Consider the following 12,030-nt stretch of genomic DNA (forward strand, 5'->3'; position numbering starts at 1 on the left):
GACCCCTCGCCCTGGGGGGAAGAAACCGACGAGCGTGCTTCCGAACCCAGGGCTTGGGCGCCAGATCTGGCAGACGAGGAAGGAGATAAGGACTGGCCCGTCTCCATACCCTCCGCCAGATCCATCTGCGAACCCCACGAGTGCAGCAGCCGCTCTGCCTCGGCAGAAGCGGGGCCAGCACCACGGGGAACGCTGGCAAAGGCTCCCTCCTCGAAGAGAGCCCTCCGGGATCGAAGCGTCCGCATCGGCAATCGTTCACAATGCGGAAAGTCAGCTCCCTCGAGAGCCGACTCAGCGTGCTTCGACCCCCGGCAAACCACGCATAAATCATGTGTATCCCCAGCCGTGATGTAGCGTTGGCAGGTAGGAACACACAATTTATAGTGTGATTTGGTTTTGCCCTTCATATGTCTGGTCTTAGCTTTGCTCTTAGGCATTATGTTGCTTTATTGAGACAGACAACACTAAATAAGACTTACAAGACAGACTTTTGAACATGCACACACAGAGCGCTTGCTGAAAGACGCGAAGCTGAAGCCAGCTGCGTGGCACATGCTTTTATAGCTTCCTGGTCGCTTCGTCACCCTGCCTGTGACGTCACGCTCTTCCATTGGACTGATTGCACACAATATTCAGAGTTATTCTTGCCAAAGGCGTTCCCCAAAAGTGCTCGACGCAGCTCGAGTTCCTGAAGAGGAACTGTAATATCCAAAGTATAGTGAAAACACTATCAATTAGCACAGTAACAAGATCGTCAGTTTAAGACATTAACTTGTAAGCATGAAACACAAGATACTTCTCTTTTCAATATGAATAAGGCTTCATTAGATAAATCTAAGACATATAGACTAATCTAACACATAAGCACATGCACTCACACAAGTAGTTATTATGCGCCAGCAAACGTCCAGCATTATGATTGATGAGACCTTTGACCTATGAATTATTTCCAGATGTGCCCTTTGACCTATGAATTATGTCCAGATGCGCCCCATCCGGCATGCGTGAAATTGATCCGTCGTGCTTTGAGTTCCGGGAGGTGATGTTGGTTGTTCAGTGACCAAGTGATGAATGAGTTCAGCTGAAGAATTTGTTTGAAGATTATATGGTCTGACGTGAGGAATGTCTTTGATAATTATATGGTCTGTACAGCATCATGGGTTTTCCCCACCAGTGTCCGGATGCATTCCAGAGATGTTCATAGATAAATAGACCAGGGTGATCTGTGGAGAAATAGAAGAGAGCTGCGAAATACATAGTCATGGATGGCTTACACTCACCTAAAACTCCCGAGAAGATATGGGATGAAGAGATGATGGAAAATCTGACTTTGGCTCCGAGAAAGCCGTACAATGCTACTCTGTATTTAACAAAATTTCTCCATGAAAATACCAAATTTTTGAGAGACGAATTTGTTCTAATTAGTGGACGTGTGTTTGGGTACATATTTCACAAACCGTCTCGAACGATCACACTCTACACGGCTGATGAGACCAACGAATTTGTACAGGGTCAAGATCCATGCCTGGTATTTCCTGATAAAGACTGGCGGTTATTTTTCAACTATATTTGGAAAGATCTGAACGATTGTGGACAAGAACCCTTGTACATTGCGGAGTGGGATGGAGTGGCCCCAAATATCCGATACCGAGTGATCGGTGATCATACCCAAAAGAGTCCGGATGATTGCGTGTACATATTTGCCTGCGAAGACAAGACAAAGCTCAGTGGTTGTTCGGGTGATGACCAGCTCAAGGAATATCACGATATGTTCACCCTGCAATTTTTGTTTAAATGCAATTAAAGATTAAAACACAGTTGTTTCACCCCGAGCGGTATCCTAGCAAAGTTCCGGCCCATTTATTATCGCCATTATAAGGAACAGTGAGTACCCTCCTGCCACAACATTTCTCACCATGTCTCAAGAAGACTCTTTGTGTTGTGATTACACTCCTTTCAACCTCGTTGATCCTGATGATAATGCTGTTAATTATACCCTGACAGGACTAACCCCATCACCGGACCTGCACAAAGAATGCTTGGATAAATTCTGCACAGAGCTTGGATATCGCAACCTGACCTACCTAAAGGATCTGTGTAGCACCTCATCCCACACCGGGTTCGACACCACAGACGGGTGCTTCAGTGGTATCGGCTTCAAAATCATAAAAGCTACGATCGTGATGCTACTGCAACATATTATCGACAACAAACTGAGGGAGGAGTGTGAAGGTTGTGCGACGGACCATCCGAGTCAACTGCAGCATTCCTGTCTGTTTGAGCCTACAGCTTACTATTTCGATGCACGCTTCGACGAGCTGTCCCGCAAACTGTTTAAACCTGATCTTCAGACCATTATTGACTTCACTCTACGCCGCTGCGGTCTAATGACCAACAACATTCTGCGGATTCAAGGAACTGCCGGAGCTATCCTACATGAATTAAGAGACGAACCATTCATTGTCGCAAAGCTACAAGAAATTAGGGAAAAGCTGCTGGACGATTCCTACAAAAAAGTTGTTTACGATGCGGTAGATCTCTGGCAAAGTAGTGTGACTCCCTCAGGGCAGTGAAAAGGTCAACATGGGGTCTGTATGTAGCTTGAAGAATTTTCTCAGAGATGCCGTGTTTATACCCCGTTATAAAGAGCAGATGATCGGAATGATACTTACGGCTATAGAGCATACGTGTGACCCCCTGAAAGATTACGAGGGGGAAATGAAACGTATAAAGAACCTCAAGAATCAAATGGATGTTATGAGAAGAGTTACCGATACATGGACTTCATTGACTGATATGTGTGTTAACAGTGCTGATCCCCCGGCTGTAATGCTCAGAAAAATTCTAGATGAGATATCCGCATATGATCAAGAAATAGGAGTTAGCGAGGTACTATGTATGTGTGCATATGTAACCGATGTATGCGTTAAACTTGTTTCGAAAAATGAGAAAAACAAGGTCTACGAAATGGTTGAAATTCTGGTCGACTACATACTAGACCGTGGCTATATGGCATGTGTAAATTGTCTTTACTGGTTAGACAGTCTGTGACATTATTCTAGCAGTTTTATCATTATTACTTATATCATACATTATGTAACCAATTTTATTTTTATTCTGATCATTATGTAACCAATTAAAAATCTATTCGTTTCATTATGTAACCCTTTTTTCCTGGTCATTATGTATCCGATTTGAAAAAAAAAAAAAAAAAAAAAAAAAAAAAAAAATCTTGTTACTATCTCTTTATTATTTTTTAAATAAAAGCCTGAAACGCTACAGTTGTACTTGTTATTCTTTTGCAGAAGGTTGTAACGGAGACATGTCAGAGCTCATGAAAAAAGTCTATTACAACCCAGCGAACCCTGGATCGTTAGGAGGTAAAAAGAGGTTAAAAGATGCAGTGTTAAATGATACTGGCATTCGGCTGAGCGATAAACAGGTCTCAGACTGGCTAGCAGGGGAAGATGCATACACTTTACACAGAACAGCTCCTATAAACTACAAACGCAACAAAGTTCTGGTCTATGGTGTGGACATGCAGTACCAGGCAGATCTAGTCGACATGTCGGCATACTCTAAGGAAAATGATAATAATAAATTTCTGTTAACCTGTATCGACATATTTAGCAAGTATGCCTGGGCTAGAGAACTGAAGAATAAGAGCGGTGTCGAAGTTACTAAAGCGTTCAAGTCTATATTCGAGCAGGGGAGAGTTCCAAAGAAATTGCAGACGGACAGAGGAACAGAATTTTTTAACAAACATTTTCAAGATTTGATGAAAAAACACAGCATTCAGCATTTTGCTACAGCATCTGATTTGAAGGCCAGCATCGTAGAACGATTTAATAGAACGTTAAAAAGTGGAATGTGGCGATTTTTATCGGCCACGAATTCGCGGAGATACATAGACGTTTTGCAAGATATTATGCAGAGCTACAATTCCAGCTATCATAGAAGTATTAAGATGAGACCCACGGATGTCTGTAAAGAAAATGAAGGTGTCGTATTTCTAAACTTGTACGGCGGTATGAAAAAGAATACTCGTGCCCTATTTAAATATAAAGTGGGTGACGTGGTCAGGATTTCTAAAGTACGAGGACCATTCGCCAAGGGTTATGAACAGAACTACACAGACGAATTCTTCACTATTTCCACCTGCGTGCCACGTGATCCTCCTGTATATAGACTCTCTGATTATGACGGTGACGCTATTGATGGGGTGTTTTATGAAAAAGAGTTAACAAAAAATAATCGTAAACAAAAACAAAGCGTTTAAGGTAGAGAAGATTTTAGGCGAAAAAAAACAGGGGAGGTCTACACTAGTTTTAGTAAAATGGGTGGGGTGGCCTTCGAAATTTAATAGCTATATAGACAAAAAAGCATTGGTGGATCTGCAAAAACCTTAAAACGTACAAATCTTTACCGAATCAATTAATTCGAGTAAAGTCTACCATGGATGAACGCGGTTTCTACGTTACGTTACCTTGCAATGCGTCTTTAGCTGTTTACCTGAAAATCGTATATCTAGTTATACGACCAGACTTGCTAAAACTATAGACCTGAAAGGTGAGTGGCAAGTAGGCCTCGTTGAGATTGAATATCCTAGAAGCTGGTACACCTTTCGAGACGACGAGGGATACTTCAGCCTAAACACCGCACCAACCCCGCCCCAGAAACATGCTAATAAACCCGGCGCAGCTGTGTTTAAAGAGATCAAAGGGTTTCATGTATCAAAGAAATACCATATGGAGGACACTACGAGAATGTTCGCGACGTGGTCCGAAAGATAAATGAGCTTATCGCACCACCGGCGCTTTTGTCTTATGATAAATTACTAAACAAAGTACAACTGGTTGCTAAACCTAATATTGAAATAAGCTTCTACGAGAAACTTGCTGCCATTATAGGTACAAAGCCTGACGAAAGTTTAGGACATTCAGCCTACCATGAAAATGCAGATTTTACCAAAAGCATTATTACCAATGCTCCTTATCATGCTGATATCAACGGGGGCTTCTATACGATGTACGTTTATACAGACATTATTGAATACCAATCAGTCGGCGATTCATACGTACCCCTTTTAAGATGCGTACATATAACCGGGGAGAAGAATGATATCATCAGTGTTAGATATGACAAGCCCCATTACGCATCGGTAAACAAGTCTCATATCACGGATATTACCGTAGAATTAAAGGACGACCAAAACCGCGAAATACCATTCACCTACGGGAAAGTGATTGTAAAACTACACTTTAGACCTGCGAAACAAACTGTTTTTTAAAAGAAAAAAAAAGTAAATAAATAAAAAATGTCTTTCTACCACGACCGAGGGTCGAATGTGACTGATTACGTTGACTATTATCGAAATCAGGCAGGCGGCGGACTACCCGGATATGCCGGAGGAGCTGTTATGTACGGGGCGGGTCTAGGCGGGCTTTTCAGAGGTCTGTTTAGGATGGCAGTACCGTTGTTAAAAAAGGGTTTTAGCATCGCTAAACCACACTTAAAAACGGCTGCTAAAAACATAGTCTCTGAAGTTGTCTCAGACGCTATGTCTAGACCTTATAACGCTGATCCTAAAGCTCAAGACGGTTCAGGTCTCATGGTCATGGCACGTAAGAGGTTGTCTAAACCGCCGGGTGTAAGGAGGCGTGGTCTTTCACTAAAGAAAACAAAGCGAAGGACAAAGAAGCTCTCAGTTACGCCGAGAAAGCGCAAGAAGCCTAAGAAGCGAAACACAGCGTTTAAGAGGTTGGTTAAAACCATATTCTAACATGGCGTTGCTGCATCGCATGTCAGGAGAGTGTATCAAGTCCGAACTTGATTTATTCACAGTACCGTTGACACAGACGGTTATTGAGAAAAATGTGTATTTAGAAGTACCTCCTTTATCGACTATATCGGATTCATCCCCTTTGGAGTTTTTTATCCCGGGGACTGGTGAAGATTATATTGACCTAAATAACACAATGTTGTTTCTACGCCTCAAAATCACAAAACCTAATGGCGCTGACATTGCAGACACTGCAAAGGTATCACTAATAAATTACCCCGGAGCGACTATATTTTCACAAGTCGACATCAGTCTTGGTGATCGTTTGATATCTCAGAGTTCGAGTACATATCCTTACCGGTGTATCATCGAGAGTCTTCTCAACTATAGCAAAGATGCTCTGGAATCGCTTTTCTCTGCGGGTCTGTTTTTCAAAGACACAGCGGGGCATATGAATGAGACCGATCCTCTGGGTCGTAACACGGGGCTGACCAAGAGATGGATTTACACAGCTGGAAGCAAGGTTGTGGAAATGTTGGTACCTATTCACAGTGATATTTTCTTTCAAGAAAAATTAATGCTAAACGGCATCGACATAAAAATAAGAATGATCAGAGGTAAAGACGAATTCTGTCTGATGAATGACGAGGATGTGGCCTATAAATTAAATATCATGTCAGCTGCGCTTTTCGTCAAGAAAGTGACCGTATCACCATTCGTAAGATTGGCACATGCCCAGACCTTGCTCTCAACCACTGCCAAGTACCCCATAGATAGGGTGTGCTTGAAAAATTTCTCCATACCGACGGGGTCCCGTGTATCAAATCAGGAAAATCTTTTTTTGGGGACCTTACCCAAATCCATTGTCCTAGCTATGGTGGATAACGACTCATTCACCGGTACCTACGATAAAAATCCATTCGCATTTAATCATTATGATTTGGAGTTCCTAGCCGTGTACGTCGACGGTCAACAATTCCCTGCCAAACCTCTACAGCCAGACTTTGCCTCAGGATCTGCCGTCCGTGAATTTTATCAGCTGGCGACCGCTACCGGGAGACATCTTAAAAATCAGGCTCTCTCTATCAACAGGGAAGATTTTCTAAAAGGATACACGCTTTACACCTTTAACCTAACGCCTGACGAAGATTGCGGTCAACACATATCGCTCATCAAGTCAGGGACTATCAGACTTGAAGCACGCTTCAAACAACCGCTTCAACATACTATTAATCTCATAGTTTACGCTGTGTTTGACAGTATCATCGAAGTGTCTAACCGCAGACAGGTCCTGGTCGATTACTACTGAGCAGAAAAAATGAACACGTTGCAACTCACCGCTATTATGGACAAAATCGCATGTAACACTCATTTTCTCGGAGTCCTCCCAAGTGATCATTTGCCTGAGATACCATTAAGGAACTTACCAGCGATGGCTATCGTTAACACTCACCCCTCGACCCAAGCTGGCGAACACTGGTTCGCCACTTATTTAACCCTGGATGGTTACGGCTGTTTTTTTGATAGTTTTGGATATGCTCCTGACAGCGAGCGCTTCCCAATCATAAACTTTCTGACGAACAATGCCCGTGTAGTGCTATATTCTACCAAAAGGGTTCAGAATTTTTCAACTGATACATGCGGACAACATTGCTTGTTCTTTCTATATCACCTAGCCAGGGGTCGAGACTATAACTATGTGATCAATTTGTACAGTGACGATTATATAAAAAATGATGAAATGGTTTCGCTCTTTGCGAAAAGACTAAGATCTAATACTTGTAATGAAAAAATGTATCCGTGTATTAATTGTGTGCAAACATGTAGCACGTCTATGATCCATGATTGAATTATCCATTGTATGTGATTGATAATGAATAAAAGCTCTTTAAGACATATCACTATACAGTCTTTTATTCTTAAATATTCATACATAAGGCGAACTGGTCATTTCACAGAGACATACTTTTTAAAGAAAATACATCATTAAAATTCTAACCACTGTCTTCGATCGAGCGATGGTGATTTGAACAAGGGTTCGTCAGTCCTCAGGGCTGTAGTACGCATAATTCTCTTTTTGACTATTTTTTTAGGAGGGGGAGTAGTAACAGGTCTGTGAGAGATCGATCCAGGGTTTGATTTTAAAGAATTTATCACGTGTCTAACATGATGATTCGGCACAGTAGAAAACGGTATATTTAATTCTGCAAACGATTGTAGAAATTCAGACCATCCTAGAGGTCTTCTGTCATTTCGGACCTGGTGCGGAGCTGTAACATTTTTTATCAAATCGAGCATGTGCGAACCATGTATGGGTTTGTCTTTAAACACAAATTCACCCGCTTTGTTCCAAGAGCAGAGTCCTTTAGCTTTAGACATTTTGTCTAATATGTATCGGCTGTTTTTCAAGCTTCTCGATGGTACGTTCTTCAGAACTTCGGCTACAACATCTCCAGTGACCTCATTATCTCGGGGTATAGTAGTGATGCGATCATCTTTATGACTGGGCTCAGGAGTCGGTAATGAGAGTGTTAAAACAGAGTTCTCACGATCACCTTGTTTAACGAGTGTCAAAAACCGTGTGAGGATGTTTGAGTAAAGTTTGACTTTTTCACTCTGATCCAAATCATTTCTGAGTAAAATATTTCTTATAGCGATATCCAAATCGTTTTCTACGACCTGGTGAATGTTCTCCCGACTGGTTCCGGATTTCAACATCTCTAGCTGGTTCTGGGGGACTAGATACATCTTCTCTGTGTATTCCATGCTCAGCCACGTCTAGACGATATTAAGCTGGAAATAAATGGTACAGCTACGCTCAGGAGTGGTAAAAGAAAGCCACCACTCTGGTTGAAAATCCGTTTCTTAGTGGCTATACCTATTTTCTTATTGGCTAGAAATTTAATTTCTGATTTTCGCCTCTATAGTTTTCGGTACTGCTGGCCGTTGATAGGAATCGTACCATAAAGTATGTTAAGTGCTACTTCGCAGAGTGCTAAAATGAGCTCGTCGGATGACGACTGTAAAATAAGACGTCGTTGATTAGGCGTAGCTTTATGTAGCATCTTTAACAGAGGTAGATGCTTACAAAGCTTGGCTGACATGGTCAATGATCAGATTCTTCTTTTTTTCTGTAGGTAGACCACTTGGCGATCAGAAAGCAATCCAGTTCTGAGTCGATATTGTTCTGGTGTTTTTGCTTTATAGTCTATCATAAGGTATCCGTAAGCCTGACTCGTAGCATCCTGATAACACTCCATAAAGTATTTCGCATTGGTTGGATACATCTGCTTTGCTAATACCATCACCTGATTTGCATCCCGAGGATTTTTAAACAAAATTAAATAATATGTGTTCAAGCTGATGGTTCTGCTAGATTTACCTTGAGCAAATAAATTTTGCACTATATAAATAGCGCTAAGATTACGGTGATGTACAAACTGCGTGAAGACCTTTTCAACCTGTCCATTTCCGCTAGCCTCACTCATCACGTCATCCAAAATGAGAAGATTAACCTTATTGGGTGGTAGTACATGATTATCATTCAGAGACGGGGGTATTCCCTCAACAAATTTAATATTGTACAGTTTAAGCAGATCATCGTACAGAGGTTGCCAACAGGTGTAAATATATACAATGTTTTTAATTTTTTTAGAAATCATATTTAGACCATTTTCCATCAGTCGTTTTACAAAATAGGTCTTGCCGCTATTGGACGGTCCACTGATCACACATGAGAAAGGATAAATAAGTCTAAAATCAAGCCCGGAGACATCCCGAAGCCCTCTATGCATCATCGAACCAGTAGCCATAAGGAACAGTATTGAAATCAGATAACAGTCTGCGCTTATTATACACCACTTTGAACCTTTTCTCGACTGACTTGTTGTGCAGGGTGAGATGCTTTTTATCCCCTACAATGCTTTCAGAACGGGCCATGATGTATAGCGTATCATCGTGAGACGTCACATAGCTGTCAACCAGACCAATCAGTGAATGTAAGTGGATAGCTCGGGAATTTACAGCATTCAGCGTTATACCCTTAGCTTTCATGCACACTTTTCCTTTGGCAGTGCGATAGCCATAAGATTTCGGACCACTAGAACAGAACTCTGTGATGTAGTCGCCGTCCCCTATCTCATCAGTCAGATCCCCCAAATGGTCTCCGAGGGGAGGAGTCCAGTCACCATCCTTAGACAGAAAAATGACGCTGTCTGTGTCAGAGTATAATACGCGGTCGTCAAGTTTATCCATCAGGTCGTACAACTCCAGTCGGGCATGGGCTGTTGTAAAGGCATATATGAACACATTAATGTTACTTGTCTGGCGAACATCACCTTTGTTGGGTCTACGCTGGACAAGCGCTACGTCATCTGAGACGAATGTAAAGTAACGCAGGGTATCGGTTTTACCAAAAACAATATCGGTGAATATTTCGGGATCTTTCACCAGGGTGGTTTGTGGTAAATCCTCTCTCATAGAGAATCGTCCCCATAAACTATTAAGCAATAGTTTGTTTATAGACCTCTGAGCAGGGTTGTGACTGATCTTTTCAGGGTCGAGACGAATCCCCTCTTTTTCATAATATTCGTTGATGTAAGATGCTTTGTCAGCATATGTGATCACGTTGGACGGATAGCCAGATGCTTGCTGTTTCAAACACAGAAACTTTTTTACGTAGTCTCGAAACAGATTATCAGTCCTTTGCGGGAAATGCCAAACTTCATCGATCTTGCTCATGACATAGCCCTTCTCGATCGCTTTTAAAAGTTCGATACTGACCCAACACCCAGAGAGAGTGGTCTCCTCATCAGTGTGGTTACAGACTGATGTTTGGTTTTCAGTGTGTGCACAGGTGCGACATAAAGGAAACATTAATTTTCCTTTGCACCTGTAAGGTAGGACAGGATGTAGTAATTTGCGTGGTGGGTAGACGGTGGCCTTGATAAGACCGTAATAATTTTCAATCGGTTCGAAATCGTAAAAAATTATTTCGGGGTGACCGATCGGATAGCTCTTCCTAGCCTGACAGAAGGGATATAAGCTGGTGAAATCGACGTAACTTATTTTCTCCCCTTCGCTCGTTTTGTGATAGAGTTTGTAAGCGTTAGTGCAATCGCCAAAAAGTGCGTCTCGAGGCTTCAACCTCTCAGGAGCCACATAAGTACTCATAAGCGACATCACCGAGGAATCATTCTGTTTCATCTATTTCCATTCAAATTCCCACAGGACCTCTATTTTCAAACCGTATGCGTTTTGTAGAATGTCAACCTTATCGTCAACCCTTCTTCTAAGAACGCTGAAAGGCACACCTGACATGGGATGGGTATTATGGGGCTCAAAACAGCATTCGTGGCCATGAAATAGACATCCATTAAATTCAAGCCCGTGTCTCACCCCATCCTGTTCGTAGTAGCCGTCTAAAAAGTAACGTCCGATCTGTACTTCACCATGGTTTATTGCATGGTGAATGTCTACGTTTCTGATCTTTTTCACATACTCTAACCATTCGATCGACATGTTTGAGTAAGATTTGTTGTGTTGGACGTACATGTTATTATGTGTCAGGGCTAGTGTGTCTCTGTTGAGGTAGTGGGTTTTGAAGACGCCCATACAACAGCTCGCAAGAGTGGTGAAGACGAATGGATCGAGTTCGGTACAGTCTATGAAGGCCTCTCTGTATTTCATACATGCTTCGCGTAATAAGACAACATCGTTGACACCATACTCGTATAACTCTTTCCTGAAATCAAACAATTTGCCCGATAAAGTGTTATACCATGCGTCGAACTTTGTCTGATCTTTATCCGACATGTTTTCATACCCATAAAACTTTTTGTCTGGATAGGCCCCCACGTAGTTCTCATATTCTTTTCTATTGAAATGATGAGGGAAGTGTCCTTTTCAGTAGTGGTCAAGTTTAGAGCGGCGGGCATCTTAAACAGTGCCATTGGGATGAAACTGTAACTGTCTATGTATCGCTGAGCAAAAGCTTCGTCGTACATGAAGATTAATTTACAGCCTTGCATGATGATGTCGAGAGTAAGGCCCGCCTTGCAAAAATACTCTAGGATTAGAAAAGAGTCGAATTTGGATGCGTAATGGGCTATAAAGCAGTAACCTTTGTATCGGGGTTGTCTGAAATGGTCGATCAACTGCTCCACACAGTTGCTACCTTTGGCTACAAAACGTTCTCCTTCAAAAGTGATCGCACAAACAAAATTAGCAACATGTCTCATGTTTTCATA

Source organism: Carassius carassius, chromosome 41 (genome assembly GCF_963082965.1).
Source record: "Carassius carassius chromosome 41, fCarCar2.1, whole genome shotgun sequence".
In the NCBI taxonomy this organism is placed as follows: Eukaryota; Metazoa; Chordata; class Actinopteri; order Cypriniformes; family Cyprinidae; genus Carassius; species Carassius carassius.